Source organism: Homalodisca vitripennis, chromosome 4, assembly GCF_021130785.1.
Source record: "Homalodisca vitripennis isolate AUS2020 chromosome 4, UT_GWSS_2.1, whole genome shotgun sequence".
NCBI lineage: Eukaryota > Metazoa > Arthropoda > Insecta > Hemiptera > Cicadellidae > Homalodisca > Homalodisca vitripennis.
In genome coordinates, this window is record NC_060210.1 from 133,244,793 (window position 1) to 133,267,434 (window position 22,642).

At 33.6% G+C, this 22,642-nt stretch overlaps 1 protein-coding gene across 1 annotated transcript in view; it reads left to right on the forward strand.

The window, feature by feature from the left end:
* Nucleotides 1-763: 763 nt before the first annotated feature.
* LOC124360193 (NFX1-type zinc finger-containing protein 1-like) overlaps nt 764-22,642 on the forward strand; it is a 108,036-nt gene continuing 86,157 nt past the window's right edge. Inside the window, exon 1 of the mRNA XM_046813590.1 lies at nt 764-948. The gene's annotated coding sequence lies outside the window, so the exon portion shown is untranslated. The remainder of the gene's footprint in view (nt 949-22,642) is intronic.

Sequence of the window (22,642 nt, forward strand, 5' to 3'; positions counted from 1 at the left end):
ATTACGTTGTAAAATCACGGTTCAATGAAATAAATTTAATTGCGCTGCATCCTGCAGCATCCAGCTTTGAAAATGTAATATATATGTTGTTGTACCAAATTACTGAAATGTGTTTAATTCAGAGTAGAAGCTAAAAACACAGTGGTACATTTTAAGAGGCTTGTCACATTGATTGCCTGCAATTTAATTGTGCTGCATCCTGCAACATCCAGCTTTGAAAATGTAATTTAAATATATGTATGCTGTACTAAACTACGGAAAGGGGTTTGAAAATACAGTGATACATTTTAATAGGTTTGCCAGGTACTGAACTAAATTAAATTCAGAGGAGTACAGAGCGAGAACGCGCGGACTGCTCATTCCACTATTCTAATACGCGGGCTATCTCTAGTTGGCAGGAGGGGCCCCTCCATCCCCACTCTTTCTCACCACCTGGCATGATCGCCCCATTGAACACACACGGGAGGAGCTCGTATGACATCGCAGCTTTAAAAATATTTTCAATAGTATCCGACACTTGATGAAATACTAAATAAATATAAGTAAAACCAGTTAAAAAAGCTCTAATTAAAACAAATATTAATGTAGGTTTTATGAGATATAAATAATCAATTTATATGGGTAGGAAAATTTAACTACAACCACAGCTTATTACCTCTTGAGCATTACTGCAATGCAACACTGTTGGCTGAACCAAACATGAAACCTTGTATCTTCGGTTGACTTCGGTTCATTTTATTATATTGGCAATTCTATTTCTAGTCATTTTCAGCAGTGATTCACTTCACTCTTACAGTTAGAGTCAAGTGAGATGGTGTAAGGTTTATAGTTGGTCTGTCTGTTCAGCGAGTTGGCATAAAATACAAAGTTGGTTACTGTTTTTCTTTTTCGGTCTTAAGATACTGCTTTGATGTTATATTCCTTGGGTTATCATTATTTAGTAGTATGGTAAGTAATATTACATTTTACTGAGAAACATTTCTGCCCATTATTCAACAATAATTGTAGGCCTATTGTCAGTTGGAAGATTATGAAACACCAAATTTTATATCTTAACCCTTTCAGGGCCAGGAGCAAATATGAGATGTTGCAAAAATTTTTCACATAGCCTATATCATAATATCCCCTTGTGACTTGTCAAAAGTGCCAGGCTAAAATTGGCGATTTTGCAGTCTATTAGATTACAATTTATAAGTTTTCATAAAAATTAGAGAATGACCTAAAAGTTGCACCAAATTACTCCTACTGTATAGATATATTATCCTATCAACAATAAGTTATACAGAGTAAGTTTTATGTCCCGGCACACCTGGATATAATTTAAATGGCCCGAGATATCTATGTGAAACCTTGATCCTACCTATTATAACATATTTTTTTAATTTTTCAAGTTGTTGAAAATTTTCCCCCCCTTTTATAAAGGGGGGCAACTAAAAATTTTCAAATACAAACCCCTATCATGTGACCCCTCATTTTAAAGGGAATAAAAAAAGAAATCCAATAATGCAAACTAGAGGTTTCTACGTTTATTTTGACAGCTGATGCTATGATAAATTTACAATTGAGTAAAGGGGGGCAACTAAAAATTGTCAAATACAAACCCCTATCATGTCTGAAGTTTTTACGTCTAGCACACTGTCAAACAGCCGAAGGTGAACAGTTTGAACACCTGCTATATTAAAACTGGTAACTGTTTTTAGAATTTGCGTTAGTGTTGACTCATGTTACGATAAACAGGACGAGACAGTTACTGATTTTATTATTGTAAATTTGTCATAAAATCAGTTAAAATAAACGTAGAAACCTCTAGTTTGGATTATTAAATTTATTTTTTTATTCCCTTTAAAATGAGGGGTCACATGATAGGGGTTTGTATTTGAAAATTTTTAGTTGCCCCCCTTTACCCCCCTTTTTGTGATTCATTATATATATATATATATATATATATATATATATATATATATATAGATGTAGCCTAGTTTTAAGTAATTTAAAATAAAAAAAATGTTTTATTAGATTGCAAATAACAAAAAAAGGAAAAATAATTGGTAAACCTTAAGCTCAGCAACTACCGCTCCGATCGCCGTAATTTTTTGCATTCTAACACAGGTTAACGTAATTTCACCGAAAAAAATAGTCCCGATTATCGCCGTAGCCGTTTACTCCCCCCCCAAAAAAAAGTTTTTGGAAAAAATAAAATTTGAAAAACCTGACTGATAATGCATTTATTCGTTTTTTTGGTGTAATTAGTTCGTAGGGTAGTAGTCCATGTACTAATTCTAGTATAATCTCGTCTTATCTTATCAGTAATAAACGCGCGCCGCTTATCTTTTGCCTGTAATGAAACCTGCGTTAGTTCTGTCTGAGTGTTGTGTGTGTAAGCAGTCATGCGTGATCTGGGCTTGGACTTTGCAAGCTCGAGTTAATTTTTTTTCTAAAAGAGCAAGCAGCGCGAAGCGCTGCGCAGCGGGCAAGCATCGCGTGATCTGAATTTTGAATAGGCAAGCTAGGGTCTTTTTAGCGTGTGACAAGAACCATCGCAAGCCATGTCAATAACTTCACTAATTATTCCTTGTCCATGTGGGTTTGTTTGTGTACGTCTGGCGGTCAATCGAAGCCATCCTATAGGTCACGTGACCCGTCCGGCCAATCGGAAACCTTCCTGTTTGTCACGTGGCAACTGTCAATTCATCAAAACGTCCATGGTCGGCCATTGTTTTTAGTTTGATAGTCGAAAATCTTGTTATTTATGTGTTTTGTATTGCCAACATTGTACTGCTGTAAAACTGGTTTTTATATGTTAGCAATAATCGGGACTATTTTTTTCGGTGAAATTACGTTAACCTGTGTTAGTACAAAAAACCTTACGGCGATCGGAGCGGTAGTCGCTGATCTTAATATTTACCTAATAATTTTACCATGGGAAGCTATTTTATTAGGCTATACTAGCTGTTTCCCGCGGCTTCGCACGCGTCTCTTAAGCTTTGCCCGTATATTTCTTTGCCTTCAAATAGTGTTTGGATATTTTAATATACGTAACTACTGTGTTGTAATTGCAGTTTATAATGTGCAGGCGCTTTGATAACTTTTATATCTTGCAGTACAGCCTGGTGGTTAGTTACATCAATGGGCATTGCGTATAAACCTTCTACATAGAAAAATACAAATTTTCATAGTGATCGGTCCAATAGTTTCTGAGTCTATAAAGGACAAACACACAAACATTCATTTTTATATATTATGATTGCAGAAACAGTTTAAACAAAATTTGTCGTTTCTCTTAAGCTTACTCTATGCTTTAAAACTATAAGTGTAAAGAAATTTATATATAAATATATTTTTTGTCGCATTATATATGTTTACAAAGAACAGCTGATTAAAAATTTGAAAAGACTCTTTCACTTAATAACATATGTTTGCTGCAATGCATTTCTTACGGGTATTTCTGTAACCAGTGGGGCGGAATCCTGAATCGGGAAAGGGATAAAAAGTATCCTATAACCTTCTACAGATCAAGACGAACAAATTTAAAAAAAAATTAGGCGAATCCGTCCAGCCGTTTGTGAGTGATGCTGTTACACACGAACAGTTTCATTTTTATATATATAGATATACATTTAGATAGGAACAACCATGAAAAATTTTGTATTATTTCTCTCATAAATAAATTTTTTATGACACATTTTGTATAAATACGTATAATTGTACTTCTATAAGTGTATTTACCAAGAAATATTTACACAATTTTATTTGAAATTTATTTTCACTTTTTCTATTTACAAATGTGTTATTTACAATTTCACTCCCGTGAGATTGCAAATTGTCAGTCATTGTAACAATTAGGCCCTACACTCAATAGCTAAGCACGTAACAACTAAAACTACTAATATTTACAACCACAAAATCAAATAATGAAGAAGAATCCAGCATACAATAATACGATTACACTAAAGCATAAAGAATTAACAACGAAAGATCGAGTCAGCTGATAATGTCACATGACAATTACGAAATAAAAATGCATAGACCTCCCAAATAAAAATGATATATTAATTATATACAAATATACCAGGGAATAAAAAAACATAAAACTTTGATTATGAGCATATATGTTATAAACTATATCAAATGTTACATGTTATGTGTGCCAAAAATATAAGCTATTTTAATACTTCCTGTATTAGGCCTATTTTAAAAAAATGTTCACATTAGCTGATATACGAGGAGATAGCAGAGCAGCACGGGAATTGGGTGGAATGAATTAAAGGAAGTTAATAGTTGCAGCAATTAGTACTAAAATTGCAAGTGAATGGAAAGAGTAATAGAATGTTTTAAAGTGATTAAACTTGTTATCACTAGATAGTTCCTACTACAGGCCGAGAAACAGATGTTGGTTATTATTTTTTCACAACCTAAAGGTGTAATAACCTTGGTAATAAGTAGCCTACTCTACTTTCATTGATTCCTGACTATATTCTGAGTGCATGATTAGTGATAATCAAGGCCCAATTTTCAGATATGGCTTAACACTCAAATCGCCTTTTGACAATTTTGTCTAGTAATAAAACTGGCGGTCCTGATGCTACTCCATGAGCAGAATATTATTTTTTCGTCTTTTTACAGAACACTCAATCATCAAACATCATTGAAACATAAAAAATTCCAAGTTTAACCCTTTGAGTGCCACAGCGTTTTGCTGTATGGTATGCATAAAATGCAAAGCGAAAATGCCTGATTTTACAGGGGTCTGGTTAAAAATTCATAAAAAGTTATTTTTTGGTATAATGTCCTGGTTTTTGTCTTTTTTTTGTAGACAAATACATTTTCTTTATAAATATAATACATTGATTACTTATTTAACGTTTTTATACTAATAAAAAAAACATTAATACAAACTTTATGAGCAAAAACACTTTGTTTTTTATTTTGACACAACTTAGTGTTATTGACATATTTTATTATTTACTTTCAGTTATTCTATCTTATACTCCATTTAATTCTTTACAAAAAGACAAATAAATACTTTTTTTATCCTTATAAATAAAGTTTGGAAAATAAATATAAAAATATGAACCGCTACAAAACTAGAAAATTTCTAATCTTACCTAACACTCTGAGTATTTTCTACACTGCTAATGCTTAAATCTAATGCCTGCAATACTAGGTCTTCATTGTCAGCAATGTTTTTACGACTCATTGCTTATAAATATCATTGAACAAACACAAAAAACATAAAAACTGTACAAATGTATTTAGTAAAGTACTAGCTGCTTACGATCACCGTAACTCACAGTCAAGTCATTGTTCTACTTACACAGACTAGAACAACATACACAAACAAAATAATATGAAAATACTAACACTACAAACCCATTTACACTTAAAAACTTTCAATATTTACAATCATTTGTGAAATAAACACCAGCGCAAACAAAACATGTGACGGCTCATCTGTGTAGCTGTCGATTCTAAACTCGCGCTCTCTTTACAACCGCTGTAAAAATCAGAATCTAACCAAAATGCAACAAAACCTTCATCAAAAGTTATGTTGAAGCCTTTGGAGTGCGTATGTATAATCATTCAGCCAATTTAGATAAATACTATATAAAATATAAGCGTCACTGCAGAAGTCGCAAATAGCGATTCTGGCATTTCTTGCATATAATGCAGGATCACAAATAGCGATGCTCCGGCACTCAAAGGGTTAATAGCTTCAAATGTTGAACTGAACAATATTTTTAACCACACCGATTTGAAGTTTAGGGCTGGCTATAGTGTGTAAAATGATTACCTTTTTTTTCAAAGCTTCTTCTCGTGTTTATCACTTCCAGGCAAAAACTTTTCAGTTAAAAAATTGGCACATCTATCCTGAAATTGTTTATCAGTACATACCAGAGCTCATGATACTACTTACGCACATGAACGTGGATGAATATCACTCTTATGCTGATTGAACTGAAACAAAGTCATACCTACCCCATGTTGTAATACCTGCCCTAAATTTAGTAATAAAAATACCAAAACATAATTTTTTATCTTACTTATTTTAGTGCAAACTTAAAAAATAAATATAAAATAAAAGAATTCTAAATTTAAAAAATGGGTACTTTGGGATTATACCGACCACACCCAGACATGAATCGTTATTTGACATTTTGCTTCTACTGATTACTAGATTAGCGTAGAACAATATTTCGTCAATATAAAACAGGAATTGTCTTATCGCAAACCCCTCCCCATCCTCAGACAGAGGTCAAAGTCGAGCGGTCTAGTATCTACTAGACGTTATCTAACGTGATTGCAGAGTCTCACCACCTGTTCAGCTGGAGCGTCGCTTTGTTGTACTTCCGTGTTTTACCCCTACATTTTTTTTTTTTTTTTTTTTTTTTTCCTTTGGGATATTGGGGTGGATTCATAGATCCTCACACGTCAACCTGAGCTTATTGTGTGCCCCTTTGATGTTAGAGGGGTAAGCCTATCTTCGTGCCCTTAATTAGGCTAAGAAGCTTTTCCCCGATACTAGCATCTGGTTCGTCGTCGCCTGGTTGTTTGTCACCGAAAAGAGCCCTTCTCCTTGCTCCCAGTCTCTCACAGTCCAGTATTATGTGTTTTGCAGTCTCTTCAGACTTATTGCAGAGTCTACACTCCGAGGCCTCATTTCGTAAACCTAGAGTGTTTAGGTGTTTCCTGAAGTGGCCGTGTCCAGTGATCAAGGCAATCACTTGCTTAACCCGATCCCTGCCCAGCCCCATCAGCCATCTGGTGAATCCGGAGCTAGAATCGGCAAGCAGTCTTTTGCCGAGTGCTTGTCCCCCCTACATTTCTCCAAACACAAAAATTCAACAAAAACAAACATTACCAAACAAAAACTAAACTCTTTATTGAAAAAAATACACAAAACTTGTTTTTAATCTTGATCACACTCTGCCACCCAAAATGCGAGTGCCTCCAGGTGCTGCCGAAGCACGCGCTGATGTCAACAAAAGAAAAACATCCCTCGAGATAGTACCTATCAGTAAAATATCAAATTCTAGAGGGGCTGATCAGAAATATAAATTGAATTGTAATGGAAAGGCAATTATGTACCTTGCAAAAAACTTAAATAATCATGTGACGCCGCGCGGCCTGCCGTAATCGGGATTCTCAAGAAAGATAAGATAACAGCGACAACAATACCGATCACAATACCTGGAAATGCTTGTAAGTTTGTAATTAAAGAGTTGTTTTTTCGTTTTATCATGTTTGTTTCTATTAATTTATATTTTTGTTCTTCATACTGGTGTGGTCGGTATAATCCCAAAGTACCAAAAAATGTTTACATAAATTTATATGGTCAATTATATTTATACTAGAAATATTACTCAGTACATCAGCTTGAACATATTATATGCATGGGTGTGTGTTTTCTTGTTTTTCTATCAGTTGTATAAATGTTATTAACTATACAAGTAAATTAAGTAAAACATACATAAAGTATGTTGCTGAATCTGTAAAATGTGTTCAGGCAAATTATTTGTAAAGTGACATAAAATCCTTATTTATCACCCAAATCTCTTAACATTTTTAGTAATTACACAAAACAGAGTATAAAGTCGAACTTTAACAAAAATACCCAAACATACTTTTTTATCTTACCATATAAGTGATTAATACTTTATCTGAATTAAATTGGAACACTATTGTTATTTAATACATTAAAAAGAGCTGATAAACAATAATTGTAAATAACTGTAATTAAAATGTTTTTGTATTTGATAGTTTCAGTATTTCTAATTGATAATGTAGTACCCTGATATGATTGCAGTGGTGGCCTCTTACTATACTGTAGCCACTTATTTTAGTCCAAACTTAAAAAATAAAAAAATTCACATTATATAATTATATGGTGGTTTTTATACTATAAATATTGCTTAGTATATCAGCTTAAAATAAAACAAAAAATTACTAAGTTAGAGCATGTTTTGCCTGAGTTACAATGTGTTTTATAAATGCATGTAAAAGTAGCAAATTGAGCCTGGCCATAGAGTGTCCATTTTCTCATAAATCAGCTGGCTCTGAGCATTACTAATATACATTGATCCTTGGCTTTTGAATAACAATTTATTTTTATTTGCTTGGTCTTAACCCTATAAATGGCAAGCGCCGTCTGAGACGTATGATTCACGCCGCCGCGAAGTGGCAAGCACCGTCACAGCCATCGCTTCACATTTAAGGCTGTTGCTCCGCAACCATCCATTATTTTTAGGCCTAGTTTGAACTATCGTATTCTCCATGAAATTTCCTATATATATCATATAGTATAGTGTGTATTCATGTTACTAATGTTTGCTTGCCTAAATGAATCCAGCAGTTTTCAGCTGTCTGCTCGTCTCGTCACTGTTTTGTTTGGTGACTTTGCGTACTGTTATTGTCAGTATATTATTGTTTATCGCGTTGTTTGTGTTACCGGTAAATGTTTAGGTTATTCGTTCATCATGGAAAATGTTGGGGTACTTTGGGATTATACCGACCACACCAGTATGAGGAACACAAACATATAAATTTATAGAAAAAAACATTATAGAACGAAAAAGCAACTCTTCAATTACAAAATTACAACGATTATTAATTGTTAATGGGTTTCCTGTGATGCCCAGAATGCAGCAATATCAAGGATGAGTGAGTGTAGTGGATATCCGCCTTCAGCCGCAACTGCCGACCGGCACGAATATTTTAGATTAAGGCAACTAGTCACGATCTTGTAAAAAACGAATGGTCCCCTCTTCGCTCCTGGGTAAATCCCAAATTCTCATAGTGTCACCCATCACTAATCCATTACACACACAGTAAAACACGAAAGTACAAGAATGCGGCGCACCAGCTGAACAGGCGGCGATATTCTGTAATCATGTTATCTACTAGACCGCTCGACTTTGACCTCTGTCTGAGGATGGGGAGGGGTACGCTATAATACAATTCCTGTTTTATATTTACGAAATATACTGTGCTATGACAAACTAAGCCACTATTATAGGCCCTACACTACTGGGAGGAAAAGACAAGCCCTTAGTGACTAGTGACTCTAGTGACTCTGAGTAAAAAAAAAAAAAAAAACAAACAAAAAAACAAAACAAAAACAGTTTGTACATAGATTTAGTTTTTCCCCTCTAACCTTTTTGTTCTTGTAAATAGAAAAAAATGCATAGGAAGTAATGTGTTTAGAATAAAATTGTGTATATTATGTGAGTATGACATTATTTTGTAGCTCCAGTAGTTTCAAAGTGACGGACAGTAGAACTTAAAAATTATTTTTTCTAAAAGAAAATCTTTACACATCTACAATGATATTCATCTGAAAATAAAAATAAGGAACCAAATATATTTATTCTTATTCTATAGTTCATAAGGAAAACAAAAATATATAATGTTGCTAGGTTATCACTTAGACAATATTTTCTAAAAATAAGTTTAACGATCACGGCAATTTACCCGAAAACGGCCTGCCACTGAGACCACAAATGACTGCCACTTAAAGGGTTAAAAGCATTAAAAAAGGCAATAAAAAGAATGTATAATCTTCAATGTCTCTACAAACCCATTAGCCTAATGCAAAACTAAACACAAACTTGATTTTTCTGTGAAATATCTGTCACAGTGTATGCATCAAATACCTTAAACGACAGTATAGTAGTAGCTATTAAAAATACTTTTAAACTTGAGATAAACCGCTTGTAAAGAAACCTGTGCAGAAGCAAATTTCTGAGCAGTACCGTGCAGTGGGACCAGCTCCTTCTTGTACTTGTTAATCAGCTGTGTGGATTGTGTCTTGCTTGCACAGTTTTGTTTACACTGCAGCTACTTGATCTGCTCTATAACTATTATATTTTTGTGTGTAGGCCTTAACAGAATTAATTGAACATATTAATGTAGACATAGACATATCCAGGGAGCTTGCATTTTGTTGTGAGGTTAGCCATGCAGTGGCAGTGGCCAATAGAGAGGTGTCGTTCGGTCTTGACCCATTCAAATTAAACGGGTCAGTCGAGTGAACAAGTGATCCGGATCAGTGTGTTTCAAAAGACCTGGTTCACCTCAAACATTCACTTTTTCCTACCAACTGAATAAATTTGATATTTTTTTTCAAATCAGATATATTATTTTTAATGATCGTTAAAACTTGCAATATTATAGTTAAGTTCATTTTAAAACCCTTATCGTTGAAAAATAGCTTAACGTCATATGGAACTAACTAAAGCTCTTAAGTTTATGCATTACGTTACACTAGGTCCCTAACATTGTTCAGTCCTTTCTTTCATTCACTGCTAACCAATTAAGAATAAAACTGTAATTGTATAACTCAATGGGGGGAGTAGGGAGTCTGGGTATTATGAAAACTGGTAGGAAGTTAATCGGCTTGATATAAAATATCAAATATATAAAATATCTTGTTATTTATAAAAATAAATTATTTTCAAATGAGCATTGTGTTTAATTGTTATTAGTTTATTTAAATAACATTTGTAAGGGAATAATCTTACTTATGATAAATCAAAGGCATATCAATCAACCAAGTGCATTGATTATAAGGATTATCATTTAAAATATTTAGTAATATATCTGGTAACTTACAATTAATTTTTTAAATTAATTTTAATAGATATATTTACCGTTACTAGAATCCTTAAATAACACATATATTGTCATATATCTATCCGTTCACTGTACAATATGCTGTTTCTTCCTCTATTTGAACCTTTTTTATAAGCGGATCGTTTCGTTCACTCAGTCATTACATTCACTCGTTCATTTTGTTCGGTCAACATGATGAATGGTATGACATGCTCTAGTGGGAAGGCTCAGTAACTCTGTACTGAACGAATTGGAGCAGTGAACGAGACCGACTGATTCGGATCAATCAGATGATCCGATAGTGCGAATGCCGAGCAGTGGTGGGGATACTGGGAGAGGGTGGCATCACAGCGCTGGAGAGGTATTTATCCCACCCTGCATGAACTCAAATCACCCAGGGTCTTTTTGTAAATGGTTTGCCCATAATTCTGGAACTGATACAGTTAATTGGATATGGTATATAATATTTAATGTTATCTTTTTTTTGTCCTGAGGGAAAAGGACAGTTTGTCCCCGCGCTTAGCCCTAAAAGGATCTTTGCGCCTCTCTTACTTTAATTTTGTGTCCTCAAAGTCCGAGGCTATTGCAAAAAACGATCAGATTTGAGGGCTCCTGTTCTCTGATATCCTTGGGGCTGAGGAGATATGCTCCCAGGAATCTTTTCCGAGTTTCTAATAAATATTTACTGTTGCCATATTACCTAGAACAATCTAAAATTGATTTTAAGAATTTATTTAGATCTAGAAGTAACAGTACTAAACTTCCATAGTGGCATGCAGATTTTTGTGAATGTAAAAACTATTAAAAAAATAAATATATAATAGAAGATTTATATTTATTGTGTTGTATATATTTATTTCTTCACAATGAGATACAGTTTCAATTCATCACAAACTATTATGGTTTTATTGAATGAATTTTAGGTTCACTTAGATATTGATTTTTAGATACACTTATTAGATAGATACACATGTGTAAAACAAAACATTTACCAGTACACTGCAAACATGTCAAATTCAGCCCTCTGTGAAAATAATTTTTTTTAATTTTAGGCAAGAACTCATGATGAACCACATTCCTGGAACCGAAAAAAACTGTAAGCAAAGCTTTTACATTCAACCGGACTTGGCACATTTTCTTTGTTCGTAGCTCATGCGGCAGCTTCCATTGGGATGATCGAGCTTTGGTTTCTATGTCATAACCATAAACCCTTGATTTGTCACCGGTTATGACCCTCTTTAACAAATCTGGGTCATCACGGACAGATTTCAACAGGTCATTAACTAGCAATCGTAATGCGTTGATGTTTTTGGTTGAAATTGAGCAATTTTGGTATGAATTTCAAAATGAATTGAGGTGACCCCTCTCATGCCCAAATCATTGGTAAAAATCTAATGATACGAGCCAATCGATTTGTTCATGCCCTCGGCAACTTCTCTAACGGTGATTTGACGATTGCCCAATACTATTTTCTTCACTTTTCAATGTTTTCGTCTGTTTTTGACATGCTCGGGCGTCCAGTATGCTGTCGTCATTCATGTCTTGTCGGCCTTCTAAGAACGTTTTGTACCACCGATAAACATTGCTTCAGTCCAAGGTAGCTTCTCTATAAGTCACAGTCAACATTCGGAATGCATCCAGACACTTAATTTTGTTTTTAATACAATTTGATACAGATTCTTTGATCCATTTTTTTGAATAGCCACAAATAGAAGATGAACCATGACACTACATGCAAATTAGCTGTCAAAAATTAACTGAACATTCAAAAAGGCCGAAATTGTTGCGTATGTCAGAGACACGTACCAACATAACACTACAACAAAATAAACAAATATACGTAACCCGCGGAAATTAGTCACAATATTTTTTGAACAGACCTCGTATATGTTAGCATTCTGATTTTTTTCATCATCACTCTCATCAAAATGGTCCTCATACTAGTGCGGGTAATTGCAATTTTTATCCTAAGTTATGCCGTTATTTTTATATATTATGCAGTTGCAATAAATTAAAAATTAAAGAGACAAATACCGTTATATTCATACCAGTAAAATATAAAAAAAGTTGAGTATCAAACACCACCATTTTCTGGAATGTGTTCATAGTCAGAGTCATTTTCAGTAGTTTTTTCTTTTCCTCCCCATCTGAGCAGGCATTTAACAATTCTGCAATTTAGGTAGTAAGTTAGATGGCATGTTACCATAATTGTTGCATTTTGGACACCATAGTGACACCAAGTTTTCTTTTTATACTGGGAATGTCTGCACAAATTACACATAATCTTTCCTTTTAGTCCAGTAAATATTGAAGAGAAGAATGTTTATAATCCCCTGGACCAGTTTCAACGGACATTGAATCAACTTGAGGAACACCTTCTGTCAATTCATGCACAATGTTGTCTATAAAATCATTTCTCTCTATTGGCGATCTTAATTTTTAGAATAAAAAAATTAAGGTGTTAGATATAGCTATATTGTGTTAATAGAAAATGTTGTTTTCCAATGCCTCCTCCACCTCCTGGTGGCTTTACTATATTACAGTTGATGTACACTTTTACCAATGTTATTCACAATTCCCATTTCTCCAAGTGATGTAACAGTAATATTACTTTATGTATCCGGATGGTACAGTCAATATGGAGATTGAAGTAAAGATTCAGTTCACGCATGTTTCATTGAAGTACATGAGTGGTTGCTGAGTCGTAATATATGATTCATATCAGTTTCAGAGTTAAGTATTAGAAAAAGTAAGTACAGATACACACTTTATAGATCCTCTCTGTATATCACTACGTCATATGTCAAGATGAAACATCAAATATCGTCGTTAGTTATTTATTTATTACATTATCATAGCAATATTTTTTTAGTTTGAACTAGTTTTGCCTTAAATTCTTTCTTCCTTAGTGACCGGTGATGTTTCATTTCATTGCTAGAAGAAGCATTTCTAACAGTTTTACTCATATTTATATAAGTCCTCATATTCTCGATAAACTCATTGTTTATCCAGTTATTTTTATTTTATGTTCTCTTTGATTTAGTTTTGAAAAAGAGGTAAAAATAATAGGAGAAAGTTTAAAAAAACATATAGAATTTTCCGCCAATGTCTGCACAGTAAACTGACATCCAATTTTAAGTTGGTAAGAATTTATTGAAAGATTTCATGTTTGATTTGGAAAAAGTTCTGCTTATCTTTGTTATAAATTTATTGTGTTATTTTTACTATTCACAGAAAAAATATAAATTAATTGTGCATCATGATCTGCAAGTTCTGTACCTAAGCGGATTGTTTAAAATTTATTTTTGGATAAATCTGATATAATATTATAAATAGCACTGTTCTTAGATTTTGAGTTCCTGGATGGAAAATCTACTGTGAAATGCAGATTGTAAGATTTAAGGATACTTACTAAACAAGTCTTAGCATTACAATCCTCAACAGCATTAATGTTTATGTCACCAGCAACAACAAACACATTATATTTTGAACACAAAATTTGCAATAATGTATCCAATCTGATGAAAAATATGTTCTCATTAAATTTTGTTTTTTAGGAGATCTATAGATGACAGCAAGTCCAAATGTGAGATTGTTAAATTTAAACTCTGCAACAAACATTTGAAAAACTTGTCTTTGGATAATTTTTGAATGGAAGGAGTTTTAGTGCTTCCTATATTTAGGACCTGTCTACCAACTATCAATACTCCTCCTCCTATTGCATTTCTTACAAATATATATTGCATTCTGCGTCAAATGCATATCCTCGATGATTGATCAATTTATATAGTTTTTTTATAATTTTCCTCCCTCTACATTTATAGATAGATAATTTACTAATTATAATTAGATGGTTAGACTATTTGTTCTAACCTGACTAATTCCAATTGGAAAGTGTATTTTTCTTTTATATTGTCAGAGAAAACGATAATTTTCATTATTCTGTTACTTTATCAGAAAAAAAATGCTAATGTATGTAGGAAAAAAAAATAAGTATGTAGGTCAGGTCACGTAAAGAGCTCTTGTTGTCAAGCATTGAAGTTCATTCAATCCTTTTCAATTTTCACATCTAACGATGTTTTGAATGGTTCATTTATTTGAAACCCATATGTATGCAATGTTATACTAATATCTTCATTCGGAATGTAATTAAATATGTGTGCCAATGCTCAGTGAGATTGGCCTTGTTGTTTAGTTATGACAGAACTGAGACTTGAGGGGTAGCGAAGGAAGAAAGGAACTAATTGAGGGGCTGGAGGGGTATGGCTGGGCGAGGGAACTGCCGATAGTGGGGGAAGAGGGAGTGCACACCTCCTCATGTTTCCACAAACAGCGTGGCAGGAAACAGACTGAAAATACGAAGGCGCTCGGAGTCTTTTTAAAAATCAACACAGATTCTTTATGAATACGTTTTTTTAAATAACACCAGATTTTATATATCATTCTGCCAAAGGGAGTAACATGTTTTTAATTAAAAAATATATAATTCTTTTTTTTCGTAACATTTTATACATAGTTGAAAAATTAACTCGTATTTTTCAAAATAAAAATGTCAATCCTTCAGCTCATATATCATATACTTACGGTAAAAATTGTAAATCTTTATCATCAGCAGTTTTCATTTGTGCCTGATTATAAATTAGCCCAAAATAACTACTTCAGATGACTTTAATTCCTTGTGAAGGGATTCAAAAAAGTTTTTTTCTCCTACCTCTGCATTCATTAGGAGTACCTTAAAAGATTATGACAGTAACATTTTTGTTTTAATTACTCGACCCAAAATCGATTGCACCACCTTAAGGAGTTAAAGTTTAAAAACATCTCAAACCAAGTATTTTTTTGTTTCCAGGTTATAGCCTACTTAAAATTTAAATTTTTCAATGTAAATAATTTATAAACATTAACAGTTAAATTTATTGTGCTACATTGAATTTATGAGGAATGTTTTGCTAAAATTTTGTCAGTTACACTATTTGGTAACTATTCGAGCAACAAGTGTACAACGCATTCAGTTCAATTAAAAATCTCTTTATTTCATAAATATAACAACAGTTACATGAAATAGTGTCTTTTATATCTAAAACAACTTTTAATCCTCATTCTACTCATAAGTAAATACAAAATTTAGTTTTAGACATTACTTCAAAAACTTCAACATGTAATACAGAATAAGCAACATATACAGAATAAGGCCTATTGACATCTGGAGTTCACTTGTTACATGGCAATGCCAGACCCCACTCTGCCATCTAAATCTAAAATCTCATCAGATCATTTGGTTGAGAACGATTGTACACCCGCGGTATAACTTGGATTTGGCGCTGAGCGACTAATTTGTTTCACTACCTAAAGGAGTTTCCTGGCGATAAGCACTTCAACACTGATGATGAGTTGGAAGAAGCAGTTAAAGATTGGTTATCTATCCACAGGCGGCTGAATTCTAAGACATTGGCATTCAAAAGCTAGGACAACGTTATGACAACTGTTTAAACAGAAATGGAATCTATGTTGAAAAATAAAGAAAGATGTTAGAAATCAAATAGAAAGAAAGGTGTTTTTGAAAATTATGTTGTATTTTTTTTTTAAATCAGACATTAATTTTTGTATGGCCCATATATCATTATGTAGACTCTGAAGGAAAAGGAAACAGAATTTTTCCAGACAAACTGTCCTTTTGCCTCAGGAAGGAAAAAAAAGCACATTTGATGAAACAACTTTAAACTATTTTTCAACTAAGATTTATATTTAAGGACTTATATTATCTAGGAACAAAGCTTTGCAATACCTATTGAATGAAATTCTACCACCTATGTACTGTTGCGGCAGTTTTCGTGGTGATAGTGTGTAACCCCACTTTATTTATTGTCTTATTTGTTTTACAGTGATATAAGAGACCCATGTTTCATTACCAGTGACTATGTGGTTAAGAAATTCGTCACCTTCTTCGTGGTATTGGATAAGAAACTTCAGAGCTGATCCCTTTCTCTTTGTTAAGTTCATCACACAACAGATTTGGTACCCATTGAGCACAAAATTTATGATATTGAAATCTCAGAGTATGAAAGATGTGTGATAGTGAACCTTCAATTCCTCCCCCTTTTCATTTTGTTCCCTCACGACAAGAAGATAAGAAACCTCTCATTGCACTTAGTCGTAAAAGAGGACAGGATATTCAGGATGGGTAAGGTTGAGGTTAGAGAGATCCTTCCTATCGAGGTCCATGAGGAGGAGGGTTGGAGGGATAGTGGAGATTATCTGTCATGTCACCTGGGAAGAAGGGGAGGCCAGCTGTGTACCAACCTCTCCAGTCGAAGTAGGAAGATTAGCACTTGCTTTCTTATATCCAGGCTAGCAACTGCCTTTAACATTTAGGGAGCCTCATCAACTCCAACAGTCATCTTTAACAGTAGACTAGATCTATCTACCTTTGAACCCCAATATCTTGACATTGTGGTTTAAATGTGCCACTCCTGAACATATGAGATCTGTCTAGTATATACGTGAACTGAGAGTACCATAAAAACTTTATTTAGCAAAATTTTGTCATTATTGATTTTGTCCTACAAAGAACTTTCCATTCATTGCTATGCACTTATTCCATTTTCTCTTCTACTATTTAAAGTACCCTTGGAAGTCCTCAGCAGTTACGCTTTTTAGTTTTCTTACTGTTTTTGCTTTATTTTGTCCAAATCTTCCCAGTGATGACCTATTATCACATTTTTGCATTTTGGGAAAAGGAAAAAGTTGCAGGAGGCAAGATCTGGTGAATATGGAGTATGATCAAGAATGGTAATCAAATTTTTTGCTGAAACTGGTGAACAATCAATACTGAATGTGCAGATGCATTATCATAGTGAAAGATCAATCCATCACCTGGAGTCAAATTTAGTCACACAAGACACACGCAAGCTCTCAAACGCTTGAGAACTGTGAGGTAGAACTTATCATTTACTGTTTGTCTTTCATGAAGAAATTCATGATAAACAGCAGCTTCGACATACAAAAACCAGGAACATAACTTTGATTTTCAATCACTTTTTTCTTGAATTTTTCATTTGAGGTTCATCTTTTGCTTTCCACTCCTTGCTTTGCAATTTTAGTTCAATGTCATACTTGTAAAACCATGATTACCCTATTGAGAAATCCAACACAGTTTGAAGGGAATTTTTCTAGTTGATAACACATTAAACTGGCAACAGCAACTTGGGAACAATTTGTGCACACATTTTTTAAACCCAAAATGTTTGGTTAAAATAGTGTGCACTGTTGATTTTTCTAGATTTAGTTCATCAGCTTTCATGCGGACATTTTTTCGGCAATCTGTAAGGACGATGCATTGCACACAATCAATGTTGTTGTCAACACACAGAAGGTTGTCTGTTCTTGCATCATCTGTGGTGTCTTGTTGGCAATCTGTAAGGACGATGCATTGCACACGATCAATGTTGTTGTCAACACACAGAAGGTTGTCTGTTCTTGCATCATCTGTGGTGTCTTCTTGGCAATCTTTAAAATGCTTAATGGACTTAAAAACAGATGTTTTCTTCAGAACATTATCAACGTAAACAGCTTTCAACATTTGAGTAATTTCTTAATATATTTTACCACACTTCACTAAATACTTGTTATTGATTTGTTGCTCCGTAATTTCGTCAATTTCCATTTTTGACATACAGTAAAAACAAGGACAAAATAAAATTACATAATTAGCACCATACACACATTTTGACGATCTGCCAAGTACTGATGGCTCATTGGGTCTCAGGCAATGAGTCTGTGTCATAGCTGTTGGCTTGCACAAGTTTGTGTATTTATTGGGCAGAACTCGTACATAGGGATGGCCAGATTAAAGTAACTTTTTGATTTGCTGTATAAACTAGCCAGAAGTGAACTGTCTTGGGGGTTCAAGATATCTTACGTCTGAACAGTTGGTTCAAAGCAAATGCTCTTTTACCCACTACTAGAAGAATTCAGAGACAGTTATTTTTTATTGTAACTATAGCAATAGCTCTAAATCTACATCTTCCTTGTTGCAACATTTAACACAACACAAACTACAACTTTCCTAGTGGTTTACGTTGATGGAAGTCTCACTTGTAGACAGCATGTTCACTCATTATCGAATAAGCGTTGTCAGGCATATTATATGATATGTATTTCCTGTAATTAAAAGTGGATACAAAAACACTGTTAACAGTATGTTATGCTCATTCCTATCTTAAAAATAACGTTGAATTATTGGGTGTTCTGTTGAATAAATAGGCTTTTCATCATTTAAGGAAACATAGTCCTAAAAATATAATATATTAAGTATGATGCATCCTGCAAGTAGAAGTTTAGAGATTTGAAACTGTAATTTTCCATCAATTTATGTTTAACAGGCACTGATTAAAGTATTAAAAAATATATAACAATACAAAAAATTCAGTTCCTATTTTAATATAGGCTATATAATTGTTCCACTAGGCACAAAAGCATTCTTACTTATCCATTACACAATACACAAGTCTAAGACATTGTGTGAATATGCAGAAATACATTATTATAATAACTTGCCTAATGTTGTTGAATCAGAGAATTCTTTAGAGCTTTTGAGAAAAAAGTGAAAGGTTATTTGCTGGAAAAGTATTTTTATACTATAAACAAATTCTTTACTGAATAACAAAAGTTTTTATTCATTATAATATTTTGTGTTAAGGATTTTACTGTTTACTGTTAATTATTTTTATTTAATGTTTTGTGTTTATTTTTTTGTCCATACAATACAAATAAAATATTTTTAAAATGTTTGTCTCAACTCAGAAATAATACTTAAATTAACAATCTCACTTGTCTAGAATATATATATTAGTGCATGGATTGTGACATGGTGTGTTCTTGGGTTGTTCTAATATAGCTTAATGATTTTATCTTTAATAAATGGTCAAAAGTAATAAAGCTTTTTGTTCTTGTTCAACCTGTCCCGTGATTCACAGAGCATTATTTAGTTTAGTCGGCACAAGTCTTATTCCTCTCTGTTTATGAGCATTTTCTATCAATGTAGTCCATATCTGTGTGCAATCATCATGTCTTGCTACCTATGAAGTGCCAAATTTAAACTTTAACTGAAAAATTCTTTTTTGTTAGTCCACCAGTATTGCTACTATATGATTCAACATCCTGTTTCTTGGTAAAAACATCCATTCTCTGATCAAGCAACAAGTCCATTATCTCTGTTAATTGTGTCATCAATATGTTACACAACTCTTATATACCATATCTTCACTAATTCTAAAGAAGTCTAAAATCAGTGCTTTTTTACACTAGTTAGAGGAAAAAAATTAATTTTTAAAATCTACTCATTAATAAAAAGATCCACTTTCACAGTTCACTGGCCTTTGCCTGCAACAGTGGTTTTCAGTAAATGCAATTGATAATGACTGTTTGGTCAACAAAGCATATTTTTCAATGCACACTAACAATCTTATAAATAAAAAAGAATCTCTATATGTGCTGCTAAGGGACAACTGACCAAATTCAGCTCATTCTTTTTGTAAATTATTTGTTGAAATCCAAGGAAGGTCAATGAATAGAAAATCCCAAAATATTTTAGAATTTAGAAGAAATTGTGGTATTTATACATCAAAATTTAACCGTCAAAAAAATGCTTTACAACCTTATAAAAGATTATTTTGAAATCCTATTATCCTTTCAAATAATCCATAGTCAATAACAAGTTTCAAACAGTGTTTTGAAATTATGCATAAACTTAGAAAGGATTTCCCTCTTATATTGGAAGTATATGTTTTTTTTTTATAGTAATATGCTTTTCAGCCCTATCTATGCTATGTATATTTTCTTCATCAGAACAAGGAAAACTCTTATCATGGCACTGAAATATCTTTGAGCGAAAGTAGATTACAAGAGTCGGAAGTAGCCGTTTTTCAAACTAAGAGTGTTTCCGAGAGCTACATGCATAAATACTTTTTTTTTAATGGGACAGCTAAGAAAACTCAAATATTGGCACCGTAAGTGAGTTTTAATGGCTGGAAATAGACTCCTTTTTACCGAAGTAGGCTTCTCAGTCCTATCTTTTCTTCATCGGGACAACCAGGCACGCCCTACTATGGTATTGGAAATATATTAGACCAGATGTTGACGCATTTTGATCGAGGTAGATTTCTGAGACCTATATATAGTTTTTTCCTAATTAAAGGTAATAATACAAACTCAGCTGTGGCTGTATAAGTGAATTCAAATAGCCCCATTAGTTTAAGTGAAATAGGCTTCTCAGAACTACGTAGGAATATATATATATATGTTTTCATCGGGATTACAAGACAATCTATTACACTTAAAATGTTCTAGACCGAAAGTATATGAGAAGGACCGAAAGTAAACGTTTTTTGATCAAAGTAGGTTTTTGAGATCTTTGTATTTATATTTTCTTGATTGGGACAAGGGTAAACTTAACTGTGGTGTCGAAAGTATAATTTTTATGAACCAGAAACGCTCATACACAGTAAAACCTGATATAAGAGTCCGTCATTTAAACTCTGATTCACTAACCATGAATAATGAAATAATATGTACCCGATATATGCATATTTACTCTTGAAAAATTTCATAGAGCTCTATTATATTACATTATGTGCTTTTACTTAGTAGGCTAAGGACTTTGATTATGAAATTTGTTTGCAAAGCCACCGGTAAGGACTAGTAAATAAATATTAATGTTTCTTACCTCAAAGTAAACCCTGTTGCATTTAGAATGGCTTAAAGTGCAACATTATACAAACTTTTTCCACTTAACCCTCTCCCGGTCACAAGCCATGAATCGCCACGCACTGTTCCGAGCCACTGCAGGTCAAACGCCACGAATCGCCACGATCTACATTACCAACTGTGTCCGTCTGGTGCTGCCTCCCATCGGCATTAATTTGAACTATTACAGTTTCTAGGCTATACGGAGTCCTTCTTCTTACTATTGAAACCATTACAACGAATTATTATCTGTTATTTTGGCAGTAGTTGAGTGGTAAATATGGCTGATTTTAGGTGTTCGCTTCGCAACAGTGAGATTGATCGGGAGGTGTGTAGTAATAGAGATATTAGTGATGCATCAAGTGTTGGTGATTTGAATGATGTTAACAATAATATATTACTGACTGAACAAAGTGATTCAGAGAGTCAAACGATGTTGTTGACCTTGAGCCTGGCGAGCCGACGACTAGTTGTCGCCGACAAACATGCGGCCGTGTGCCCCCTCCCTGGTCTCGCACAATATAACTTACACAGAACCAAATTTATTTTACAGTGATTTTGGGCCATCTCACACTTTGCCTGTTGGTTCTGATGTCGTAGAATATTTTTATTTTTTGACAACATAGTCGAGTGTACGAATGCGTATGCTGCAAAAAAACAAGATGCTGTAAACAAACTTGACCCTCATTGGGCCCTGGTTTCTAGAGATGAAATCAAAGCTTTTGTAGGAATAGAAATTTGTATGGGCTTATATGAGCCAAACGTTGATGAATATTTCATCGGTGATTTTGTAAAATGTCCTATAGTTCAGTAATGTATGACCTTGCGCCGGTACAAGAAAATAAACCAGTATTTTCATGTAAGTGATCCAGCACACATTCAGACTCCCAGGAGTAACAACTATGATATTTTGTATAAGGCTAGACCAGTTTTAAAATTAATTGATGACTTTAGACAATACTTCAAACCAGGCCGTGACATACCTGTAGATGAGGCCATGATTGGTTTCAAGGGTCGGTTTTGTCTAAAGCAGTACATGCCGAAAAAGCCGAATAAATGGGGCATAAAAATGTGGGCGTCTGCTTGTAGCAAAAGTGGTTACTTTTTATTTGGTAAAGTATATTTGGGTAAGAAAGAAGAAAAAACAATACACTTTTTATTGGGAGAACAAGTTGTGATGGATGTGGTTGAACCATTTATTGGTAAAAACCATCATGTCTACTTTGATAACTTTTTTTCATCTTTTAATTTAGCCAATATGCTGTTAGAAAAAGACACTTATTCATGTGGG